Source organism: Megalobrama amblycephala, linkage group LG13 (genome assembly GCF_018812025.1).
Source record: "Megalobrama amblycephala isolate DHTTF-2021 linkage group LG13, ASM1881202v1, whole genome shotgun sequence".
Taxonomy (NCBI): Eukaryota; Metazoa; Chordata; class Actinopteri; order Cypriniformes; family Xenocyprididae; genus Megalobrama; species Megalobrama amblycephala.
Genome location: NC_063056.1, coordinates 18,902,233 through 18,915,390, shown reverse-complemented (window position 1 = coordinate 18,915,390; position 13,158 = coordinate 18,902,233). Strand labels below are relative to the sequence as shown.

Below are 13,158 nucleotides of genomic sequence, written 5' to 3'. Positions count from 1 at the left end.
AAAGCACATTTTTGTTCATATTCATGGTGTCTCAAAATAGCACAGTTGAGTACACTTAGATGATGTTCTTAAGATTATCTTAAGGAGTACTAAAGAAGAATTTTTTGTATATTAAGTACAAAATTAGTGCATGAAAATAGAGCACTTTAAGTAATTTATGAAACTTTTTTTTTCACCTGGGAATCAGCGTAGTCATGAGAATAAAGCACCAAGATAGATAACAATAAAGATGAGTATGAAGATAAATATTAGCATCCACACCAACAGAAAATAATGTTGTGTTTATTATAAGTGGCCCACTGCAGTTGTCATCTGTCAGTTTAAACATTCAAGATCTTTAAAGTTGGTTGGATTGTGATTGGCTGTCAATGTTTTTATTGTACATCAGCTGGAAAAGGACATTCTGGGAAAGTGATTCCAACTAGTTCCTCTGTGTTGTTATCCTTATAGTTGTGGTGTGGACTTCCCTATAGTTAGCAAAATTTCACTCCCATTAAAGCATAAAGGACTGGGTTGAAACAACAGTGAAGGTAGGCCAATGTGGAAGAAACTATAAGAGCTACATCCAACACTGTGTTGCTGTCACAAGTTGTTTGGTTAATGGCACTGACGGTCTGGTTGTTGTGTATGGTGTCAATGAGGGTGATGTTGTAGGGTGTCCAGCTGATGAAGAAGGCCAGTACGAGGGCTACGATGACACGGATGGCCCTCTTCTTCTGCATGCCCTGAGAGCCACGTCTCAGCCACAGGAGGATGCAAGAGTAACAGAACAGCATCATTAGTGCTGGAAGAGCGAAACCCAAAATATGGTAGAGCAGACGAGAGTACAGATGCCAAGATTCAGAGGGGTAAAGCGGAACACATTCTATTTCTACCCTGACGTCTGCTGTCTCTGACGGACTCAAGGAATTTCCAGTCAGGAATGGAAAGCAGAAGGCAGAAGAGTCAGACCATCAGGCAGCAACAGTGAATCACTGTGGGCTTTTTACGAAAATATATCTGCACTGCATGGACAATGGACAGGTAGCGGTCAAGTGATGCAGGAAAGCCACATTAGAAATTGATCTGATAAAGAAAGATGACAATGAGAGACTGAAAACCCAAAGTTGGTTCTTAAAGGGGTAATGACATGGAATTTCTTTTAATTTTGATATGTTCCTTGAGGTTAACTTATAATGTTTTGTAAAGTTTTTTTGTAGTATAAATTGCACATATGTACACCAAGGAAATCAAAATTTTCTCGGGGGAACATGCCCCCCTACCCCCTTAGCAAACTACATCTTCTGACCTCAGTAATTATGAAACCCTGCGTATGGCCCAGCTTATATTCTATCTAATGAAATCTGAGGTAAACGTGTAAATGTGCGCACTTTTGGACAAAGTTTGTATGTGTATGCACTGTGATCAAAAATAAATGGGACCAAACGCGATTGAATGTAAAGGTTTGTATCTCTTTCTATTAATAACTACTGATTGATTTTGCGTTTCTATCAGAAATTAAGAATTATTAGTGTCATTGTAGATAGTGTTGCAAATATCTAAGCTATCTAATACTTCAAATCTCAAGGTTAAATCTGATATTTTTTTTGTAAAAATGTTTACAAAAAATTATATATAAATATATATATATATATATATATATATATATATATATATATATATATATATATATATATATATATATATATATATATATTTTCATTCTGACCCGATCTGTTTTTAAGAAGCTTGTCAGTAAACAGCCAGTTATGACTGGTACACGGTACATAATGCACACTTCTGTACATAAGTCTTCTGTTCCAGATGTCTACCACATTATTATTATTATTGTTATTGTTATTATTATTATTATTATTATTATTAGCAGCCTATTTTTTCTCGCTTAGTCATATTTAAATGTTCTTTCTAATCACAATACAAAAAATTGGTAACTGTAATTCAGTTATTCTGTAATTCTGTAAACAGTTACGTCAAAAAACAAAGTAATCAGAATACAGTTACATTTGGAAAACTGGGTATACTATAAGGATTACAATGGTTTAATTTAAAGCTAAATAAGTTAGTATTTTGTAGCCTATATTAAGCACTACTTGTTTATAGTTCCTGGTTCTGTTGCCAGTCATGACTCACGTGAGCCACCTGCTGGTGCATGCGGAAATAATCATTCTACAATCATTCTCCTCAGACGCAGGTTGAGGCTCAATTAAGTTATTAATTACGATGCTTCCCGTGGCAAAAACGTTTTCATGTCTGGAAATTATTTTGTTTTCAAATAGGGAAAAGGAAACAACATGGTTGAACAGTGTAAATTATGGCTTCCAAAAGGCTTTCTTAACATCCAACTTAAACATTTAGGCCTACAACTGACACAGAAATCATGTTAGCTAAAATGTAGTGTTCCCTTTTGAAAGGGAACTCAACTCTGCGTTTACCACTTTGGGGAACGTCACACGTGACCCGGTGTCTGAAAGCCAACTATCCAACAACTCCAATCTCTGTTGGCCGGCGACAGCCTATGACGTAATATGGCGCAACCCGGAAGTATATAAGGAGCGCCTAGAGAATCCGTCTTTCGGGTCTGTTCTGTCTGATCGCGACTATGTCGACTCCGGTAAGGGATTCCATAATATGCCTTACAAACGTTCAAGAGAATGTGTTCATCCGTGTCCCAGGTTTTTGACACTTGATATACACATTTCTGAGTGTTTTCTGTCTGGAGAGGAGCGCGCATAGACAGTGCTTGAGGGTGCTGTCTGTGTGTTTGTCTGTCGTTTACTGTGAGCGTCTCTCTATTGGGACGCTCCGTTCTCGTTCGGCACTCTTCTCAAGGGAAGAGGTGTCCGCATCTGCACCTGGTGATTCTGGCCCCGTTTGTGCTGAGGCAAAACGGCGGCTGCAATCATAGTGCTCGCAGGTGAGCTCGTTGGGAAGTTTGAGAGAGTTGTATTCTCTCTCGGCTTCCCCGGAGCTGACGAGGATGAGTTGTTGTCATGTTTGATGTCATTGCGTCCGACAGCGAGCGCTCCTCTGGCTGCTGTGTATATGGAGCTGGTGTTTTTGGGACGCGCTTTTCGGTAGGCTGCAGTTGCCATGAGAACGCGTTAAGAAAGGGGTCGCGCACAGACGGCTCGACAAGCGGTTCTTTTCTCTCCATAAATGCTGCAGCTCCCATAAACTTTCCATTCCTTCCTGATCTCCGCATTTGAGATCGGGAGGGCATGGAAAACCCCCTAGCCGTTCAGATTTGTATCTGAGCCCAGACAGACGGGATGAGGAAGAAGCAAGAGTGAGATGGGTGATCGATTGTAAACACCATTGCGTCTGTAATCGATCCCCCAGCTATATAAGGGCGATTTATATCTACCCTCTTCTCTTCTTCTTTCACCTCCTATATTATATTATATTATATTATATTATATTATATTATATTATATTATATTATATTATATTACTTACACCAGTAGCGCATATATATATATATATATATATATATATATATATATATATATATATATATATATGCTTGTGTATTTTATATGCATGTATATATATTTTATATCATGCATAGATACTACCCATGGTGCCCATAGTGATTATTTCTGTCGGCCCGCTTTTTCGGTTTGATAATGACAGGATCTTTTAGGCTTAAAAGAACCCTAGATTCTATCCTTTTTTAGGTAAAAAAAAAAAAAAAGGGGGAAGAGGTGATCGATCATTTACACCAGTAGCATCTGTAATAGATTCCCTTTCATTGTGAGGGGTGACTTTGCATTCGCCCTCGCCCCTTCTTCCTCTGCCTCCTGAGTTTTTGATTTCATTTTACATGCTCAGGTGCTTTTTTAACAGTCAGGCTGATGGCTGGGCCTTTGATAATATTTTTCTAAGGCCGCCTTCTGGCTTGATAGTGAAAAGTGCTTTTAGGCTTAAAAGAACTTTTGATTTTCATCCTTCTTCATGCAAGAAAATGAGGAGAAATGTTCATTCTATGAGCCGTAGGAGGTAAGCTGGGTCTATATTTTTATATTTACAAAAAGTGTAGACCTTGTTTTTCCTGTATAGCTTTCCTGAGCATGTAGTCAGTAAAGTTAGAAGGGTTTTTTTTTGGGCAAAATAACTGAATCATTAGGTTGGCTATTTTTCACATGCAGGCCGCATTATGGCCGCTAGTTTGTAGCCTCCTATATTAGAGTAGCTTCTCAGCTAATACTGTTAGTTTGATTTGAGTTAGCACTCGTCACTTCAGTTATTTGTGTGCAGGTCGGCTTTAATCAGGTCACCTGGCACTATTGACTTGTAGTGCTTCATTTTCTCCTCATATCTGAGAGGATTTAAAGTGAAGCCCAGGCTTTGCTTGGTCCAGTAGGCCATAGCTAGTGGCTAGGCTAGAGCTAGGTTAGGTGTTTGTCTACTACGTCACCCTTATTATTACTATCCCTTGTAAGTTTGTATAGTTCCTAGTTCTGGCCTCCTCCTGAGGGAGTTGTCAGGCCGCATGCCCATTTCCCCTTCGTTATTATGTAGGTGCTATGGCTGAGGTTAACAGCTAAGGTTATAGGCTGTTATTAGCCTTCCTAGTGCTGTTTTTCCCAGGTGGTATGCCCTTATCTTTGAGGAGATAAGTTATGCAGTGTTTCTAGGCCACACTTTCTAGAACTTTGTCATGCCTTATAATGTCTTCCCATGAGCCCCTTGAATAAAGGTGCATTCACGCAGCCTCGTAATTCCTGTAGTTATGAGATTCCTGCTTGTAAAAAGCGCTCACATCCTCATAGAGCTCGTAATTACAGCTTGTCAGAGATGTATAAAGTACTAGAGACCCAGACTTGAGTAAACAAACAGTAAACAGTACAAGTGCTCTATCAAAAAAGTGACTTGAGTAGAAGTTGAAGTGCTCTTTAAGCACCACACTTAAGTAGAAGTATTAAAGTATTTAACATTTTTTATACTTAAGTATTGCAAGTAGTTTATTTTAAAATTTACTACTCAAGTACTGAAAGTAAAAGTACAAGTATTGTGTTATGTAGTTATTAAAGAAAGTAGTCAAAAGTTTGAACATCATATTGTTTTTATTATTTCAAATGATTAACCTAAAGGACAATCACAATTCCTTTGGCTGTAACTTTTTGTAAACAAAAACAGATTAAGTATGTCCCTTCCCCCTTTAAAGCATCCCTCCCTTCTCTTCCCTGCTTGTTTTTTTTTTTTTTTCCCTCCATAGCTTATTACCTTCTTAAAGGTGCCCTCGAATGAAAAATTGAATTTATCTTGGCATAGTTAAATAACAAGAGTTCAGTACATGGAAATGACATACAGTGAGTCTCAAACTCCAGTGTTTCCTCCTTATATAAATCTCATTTGTTTAAAAGACCTCAGAAGAACAGGCGAATCTCAACATAACACCGACTGTTACGTAACAGTCGGGGTGTACGTCCCAATATTTGCATATGCCAGCCCATGTTCCCAACATTATGAAAGGCATTACACAAGGGCAGCCAGTATTAAAGTCTGGATCTGTGCACAACCAAATCATCAGACTAGGTAAGCAAGCAAGAACAATAGCGAAAAATGGCAGATGGAGCAATAATAACTGACATGATCCATGACACCATGATATTTTTAGTGATATTTGTAAACTGTCTTTCTAAATGTTTCATTAGCATGTTGCTAATGTACTGTTAAATGTGGTTAAAGTTACCATCGTTTCTAACTGTATTCACGGAGACAAGAGAGTCGTCGCTATTTTCATTTTTAAACACTTGCAGTCTGTATAATTCATAAACACAACTTCATTCTTTATAAATCTCTCCAACAGTGTAGCATTATCCGTTAGCCACGGAGCACTATCAAACTCATTCAAAATCAGAAGTAAACAATATAACAGTATACAATACTCACATAATCTGACGCATGCATGCCGCATGCATGACGAACACTTTGTAAAGATCCATTTTGAGGGTTATATTAGCTGTGTAAACTTTGTTAAGGCACTGTTTAAGGCAAGCACGAGCTCTGTGGGCGGAGAGCACGAGATTTAAAGGGGCCGCAGCATAAAATCGGCGCGTTTATAATGATGCCCCAAAATAGGCAAAAATCTATGGGGTATTTTGAGCTGAAACTTCACAGACACATTCAGGGGACACCTTAGACTTATATTACATCTTTTAAAAACATAATCTAGGGCACCTTTAAGCTAGTGTGCATAAAGCAGTCATTTTTGGAAGTTACACATTTTCTTTTCACCCTCAACTTGTTAGGGCAACTAAAAGATCTCAAAGGCCAGTCGGCCACATTCAAGTATTTCTTATGTAAAAACAAAAGTGATTAGAGCACCTAAAAACACTGAGCTTAAATAAACAAAAACAGATCAAGTTTATTTTGACTAAAGGCCTTTGCACACTGAGTCCGAAATTTTCGCATGCGTTTTTTCGTATTCGCAATTCTAAAAATTCGTCACGCACAGAGACCTTGCACACTGAGTCCGATGCGTATTAATGAATGCGTTGCGAAAAAAATCGCAAAACAAATCGCAAAACAATACAAAATGAAGTCTTCAAGCAGTGAGCACGATTAGTTGTCTCCTCTCTTCTTAAAAAGAGAAAAAGAAAGAGGAAATATTGGGTCCATTCAATCCCGAGATTGCATAGAGAGAAAGGAGAATTCACCTCATCAAGGAGCTGCGGGATTATCCGAGCGTTTCAAAGTTTACTTCAGGATGTCAGTGGCTCTGTTTGATGCTTTACTACTGGCACAATCTGTCTTTATATTCGGTCTCTTTGTATTCCTCACATTGTTTGTTTTTTCAGTGCTGCTGTTTTGTGCTGTAGAAGACGTGGATCAACTTGTCAGATGGCATTCTGGATTTTTGCGTTCGCGTACGGTGGCTCTGAATTGTCAAAACGTCTCTCAAAATGCGTGCCACGGATGCGAAAAACGCAGAAAATCGAACCTGATCCGAATATTTTTTTGACGGACGAAAGTTTCGGAGGCAGTGTGCAAACGTGATTGACATAACGTGAGGTCGAATTTATTTTTTAACGTGCGAAAGTTTCGCACGCGAATTTCGGACTCAGTGTGCAATGACCTTAATAGTCTAATTTTCTACCATATACAACTGAATAAAATTAACAGCTAGCTAACAACAACTTGCTTTGCACTTTTTTCTATTTTAACCTCACTCCAATCTAAGATTAAATCTTACTAACCAGTCTTATTAAAAAAAAAATGGGGTAAGCACACTTATATTCTCATTTCAAGAGGTGTTCTGAGTAAATGATTTGTTTGTAACATTTTAGAATATGGTTTGATTTGTTAACATTACATTAGTTGATGTATTAGACTAATAACCAACATGAACTAACCATGATGAATACATTTGTTACTGTATTTATTAATCTTTGTTAATCTTAGTTAATAAAAATACAGCTGTTCATTGTTTGTATATGTTACTTCACCGTGCACATTAACTATGTAAACAAACAGAGAGCAATTTGAGAGCAAGACAGCACTCGTGAGACGGTGAATGCGCGCGCGCGGCCGGGGCGCGCTCTCTCTCTCTCTCGCTGCTCGTTCTTATATGCGCCCTGACAAGCGCAGCAGTCATTCTATTCTACATCACTCACCGAACAAATAAGGCTTTGGCGGCCGCCAAAAACATTTCAATGCATTAGTTATGTCAGTGTAAATCTATACTACCATTAACCTATAAAACACGCTCTGATCAAAAGGCAGAACGGGAGCACGCGCAGTCTTCTTAATCGCTTGATCCGCTCAATGATGTGCCAGCTTCATCAAACCTGCCATCTACCGTTCTGGCAGTGGTAATGTGGGTTTGGAATGGAATGATTCGTAACATTTTTATAATTGTAACGAGTAACGATGCAGCACATAAAGAAATATCGGAGTAAAAGTATTAAACTCATCGAAAATATGTACTTAAGTAAAAGTGGAAATAGGAGAAAAAAATAATACTCTAGTAAAGTACAGATACCGCCTTTTAGTACTTAAGTACAGTAGTGAAGTAGTTCTACTTCGTTACCATACATCTCTGCAGCTTGTAAGATGGGAGTTTTCTGAAAGCTCCCAGATGTACCACATGGCTGTTATACCACCTGACCGCTGTAGATTCATTAGGCGTTGGTTGTAGTGCCATAGAAACGCATAATTCCCAGTCAAAGGACGTGAACCGCTCCGAATACAACATCACGTGTTGTCATCTCAAGATTTTGGTAAATACGAGGGAGCGTGAATGCAGCATTATATTCAAGTTTGAGCTACGGTGCTAGTGTTTTAGCCTCCGTTCTTAAGGGTTCAGCACAGATCTACAGATCTGTCTGGTGAAAGCATTTATTCTGTTTGGATGGCATGTATTACAAAGCATTTATTTTTGCTTTGGGTTCTAAGCCTTGGCCCTATATACATAAATATATGTGAGCTTACTCTAGTGCTGCCACAGGTTAGCACCTGTTTCTATGATAGCAGGCTGTGATTAGCCTCTATCTAAGAACGTGGTGTTTTGTTGTACTCCCCGGTTAGTGTTTCACTGAGTGCATCACCTGTTGGATTGAGTGGACATGAGTGTAGAGAGTCTTATTTCTGGTTAAAATTAAAGATGATCTCTGTTAGCTCCCAGTCAATCATGACCACAGAAGCTGTTTTACATATACTGTAAAGATTGTTGGCTCTTTATTGTTAGTCTCCTAAGTACAGCTTGTATCTTGGGCGCTGTTGGTATATGATCACGAGTTTGCTCACGTATCTTAGCACTGCCTCAGGCTTATGCTCATGTTGTTTGAGGTGGTAGGCCTTGTAGGCCTCCCTTAGACCATTTTAGCATATTTATTGTACCATGTAATTTTTGGTAAATTGCCTGTTGGAATGTGTAGGCTTAGCTCAGGTTGTTGTAGCTAGTTACCCACAATTATTTTGTTGGGTCTAGAGCTGGTCCCCTTTGAGCTTGGTCCCCATTTATGACCACTGGCTGGCGCCACATGTTGCTAAAAGTAGTAGGCCTTGCCAGGCCTGCTTTTCAGTTTTCATGTTGGCACAGATGGGTTGGTTTCTATATGACTCATCACCACGGATAAGTCATGATTGCCACTAGCTGACGCCACGTGCATACAAGTCGTAGGCTTTATAGGCCTCCTGTGTATCATGTTGGAGTTTGGCTAAGTACTCCTCTCAATTTGACAGTAAAAGATGCTTTTCTGAGTACATTTCTGAGTGGCTTGCCTCTCAGGGTAAGTTCTTGTATTAAACCGCTCTGCTGTTCAGTTTTTATGCATTTACTTCCTTGAGCATGGTCTCCGTTAACTCTAGTTGAGCCAAGTAGTTACCTTGTTTATAACTTGGTTCTGTTTTGCTCCTAGAACTTTAGTTGCCGCTAGCTGGTGCCGCGTGTGACAGGTAGGCCTTCTGGGCCTCCGTTAGGAACATGCTGGCATGTACCATTTACACTTCTTTACTAAGAAGAGTAAAGGGAATTTTATGCCACTGGCTGGCCAGGGCTCTGGGTGACTTATTAACCTCCTTTGCAGTTCGGTTATTTGTCCCGCCTGGAGCTTGATAACACTGCCACGAGCTGATGCCACATGTCTGCTGAGGTTATAGGCCCAGCGGGCCTTCTATAGCACGTGATGTTGTACTCCTCTTTCTTTAAAGAGTAAAAGGTTCTTTTACCGAGTACACTGCTCGTTGGATTGTGTTGGATGGACTGCTTTGTGGGCACTCACAGTTACTTAATCACATGGTTGGTTGTGTGCCCAGCATGTTAGGTTTCAGGTGAGTGGCCTTATAGGCCGCCCTTGGAATACCACCATGTGGTTGAGTTTTCTGGTGTGATATGTAGTTCTTTATCTAGAACTTTAGTTATGTTGAAGGCCCCTTTCCGGCCTCGATGACTTTGTGCCTACAGTATGGTCTATCTGTTAGGTGAGCTTCGTACTTCCCTTTGGGTTGTCTGTGTAATTGTGCTTAGCTCCCTAAGCTGGTCATTGGTTGTAGACTTCTATGAAGTCTCCCATTGAGATCAGCCCCAGGCTGGTTTGTGCTCCCCTGTATCAGGGTTTCTAGCGCACAGCCTCCTCAGTGCATTAGTCAGACACTGAGTAGATCCTTGGATGAGCGGATTATACTCCCCTCAATACAAGGGTTTATAGCGCTCAGCTGAGTTCTACTCTCCAGGATGCCCATCTCTGCGCATGGGTTTGAGTTGCTTACTGTTCATTCACAGTCGCTCTTACCTGCTGTCTTCTCTGAAGAATGCGTTACGGAGATTCTGTGCAACAGACAGGGTTGGCCTAGACTAGGTTTGTCCTTCGCCAAATCAGTTCGGCCTCCCTGGTGGCGCTGAGGGTGACTTTGTTCCCCTCTAGTGACTGGCCGAGGTTCCTTTCAGATTCCTGGCCACATTCAATTTAAGGGACCACTTTTCTGCGGAAATGTTGGTCCCAGAAGCTTGAGCAGCCTTGGAAGGCTTTCTGCGGAAGGCCTCTTTTAGGCTCAGCTTGGGCTGTTGCCTCAGGCTGCCTGCTGAACAGTCCCTCAAGATGATAAGATACTGACTGATTCTCTAGGCGCTCCTTATATGCTACCAGGTCCTGCCTTATTACGTCACAGGCTGTCGCCGGCCAGTAGAGATTGGAGTTGTTGGATAGTTGGCTTTCAGACACCGGGTCACGTGTGACGTTCCCCAAAGCGGTAAACGCAGAGTCTCGTTCCCTGTTCTCAGGGAACCCTGGTTACATGCGTAACCTGAGACGTTTGTTTCTGATTTAAAATTCAGTAGTTTGTATAATCGCAGTTTTACATAAGTTTTTTAGCGAAAAAAAATTAGCTGGAAAATGTAGAAATTAACATAAGAGTCTCCACAAAAGGGAACTCTTACCGCTAAAGCCCCAGGGTCAGTCAGTGAAATTAAGAAAGATCACGGCCTTGATCAACATGTATTTGAGTCTTTCTTGAGTTTCTATGCCCGCTACACCTCTGTGGTTTCCTGTGCTGTGCTAGAAAAGTATCACTTTTCTTCTTAAGCCCCTGGCCCCTTTCGCAGAGCATACGGTAAGTATGTTAACTCTTGAACTTCCTACAAATACTTTGCATGATGCATATGATTTATTTCTTCTTACTGAAGTAGTTGCATAGTTCCTACTCGAGTCAAACTAAATAAAGAAATAAAAAAAAATACAAATATTCAGCTGGGTAGATCTCCATGGAGCACCCTTGATATAAAGTACAGTTTACTCAAATTCACTACTTGTAAGCATGTTAACAAAGGTTGGTATCATTATAGTATCACGTCATGGGAATATGAGTGTTGATGGATCTTTTCCCTTGAAAAAAATGTAAAGTTCACTGAGAATCACATAAAGCAAGATATCAAGCACTATTACTCACAAACAGAATATAGACAAACCCAGTATTTGTGTGTGTGTGTGTGTGTGTGTGTGTGTGTGTGACATGTGAAGGCCAAGTATAGTATCCTTTGCATTTAACCCATCCAGTTAGTGCACATTAGGAGTAGTGAGTCGTGATCACACTGCAAACCGTAGATGCACACATCTGGGGAGCGACAGGGGGTTAGGTGCCTTGCATGCAATCATTTCTTGCCATTAATGAGAATTGAATCGGGTTACCAATAGGCCATGACTTCCCTAACTGTGGTCTTTATCTGTGGTCTAATCTGTGGTCTTTCACTAGTGTTGCACATTGATATGTCATGATTTTAGAATGATAAATGGTGAAAGATTTTTTGGATTGAGAGAATTTTTGTATGCAATTTATTTAAAAGTACACTATGAAATTTTTTTTTTTGTTCCAAATTATCAAAATTTAAATAATCAGTCAATACATCAATCCTTCTTCCAAAATGTGTTTTTGTCTTACCCTGATTTACTATGGTAAGCCTTTCATAAGTGTTTATAATGTACAGCTGTCAGGATGGTTTCGCGGAAAATTGCATATAATAATATCTGTAAACAATGATTCAGAGCGCATAATAAAATGAAAATTAACATTGGCTTGGTTTTTCTGAGACAGCGAGAACTGAGGGATTTGTAATGTTGTGAAAGCGACAGTGTTTTTATTAGCCTACTTAATAGTGTTCATTGTATTGTGAGGGATCATTTCATAATGGTTGTTGTAGAGCTGTGCTGGAAATTTTTTTTTCAAGGAAGTGTTGTGTCTTTTAATGGTTATTATAGCTACAGTAACGTCATCAGTAGTCAGCTTGAAATCCTTTCCATCCTGTCCAACTAAACTGAATGTTTTATGAGCAGTAGAATAACCATATTCATCTGCACAACCACCCAGAGACAAAGCGCAACCAAAGCAATGTTCTTCTGCAAAATGCATGCATGCATGCAAAAAAAAATGCTGCTGGTGCCATCCTCTGGTCAGACATGGGAATTCATTCGGTGCCCGATTCTCACAGTGCATTATGGGTATTCCTTAGCTGTTGAGCACCAAGACATATAAATACGTTAAAAAATATGTCTATGGTTGTGCATACTTTGCTTGTACACTCATTATTGTGATGCATTGTGGGATTGAATGAGTGCACTTGATAACATCCACTATGGTTTTGACACCACTACAAATGACTGTCCCCTCAAACAGTGCCCTATTTAAAGGATTAATTCACTTTCAAATGAAAATTACCCCAAGATTTACTCACCCTCAAGCCATAAGCATAAGCGACTTTCTTCTTTTTGATGAACACAATCGGAGTTGTATTAATAAATATCCTGATGCATCCGAGCTTTATAATGGCAGTGAGCGATACCAATATGAAGCTGAAGAAACAGCATGCATCCACATCCATCCATCATAAACGTGTACTCCACACGGTTCTGGGGGTTAATAAAGGCCTTCTGAAGTGAATCAATGCGTTTGTGTAAATAAAATAAAAAATCCATATTTAACAAGTTGAAGTAAAATATCCAGCTTCCGCCAGACCATCTTCCGTATTCATATTATTAAAAAAACAACTGCTGTCGCGTCAGTTAAGCTTTATCCATAAGATGAATAGGGAAAGCATTGAAGAGGCGTTGCTTTTTCTTCCCAAGTTGAATACAGAAGGCGGTGTGGTGGAAGCTAGATAATTTAATCCATAACTTGTTAAAAATATGGATTGTTTTTACACAAACGCATCGCTTCAAGGTC

At 39.7% G+C, this 13,158-nt stretch overlaps 1 pseudogene; it reads right to left on the bottom strand.

Annotated features, from left to right (window-relative positions):
• Positions 1–473: 473 nt before the first annotated feature.
• LOC125280805 lies at positions 474–1,053 on the bottom strand (annotated as a pseudogene).
• Between the last annotated feature and the right edge of the window lie 12,105 nt (positions 1,054–13,158).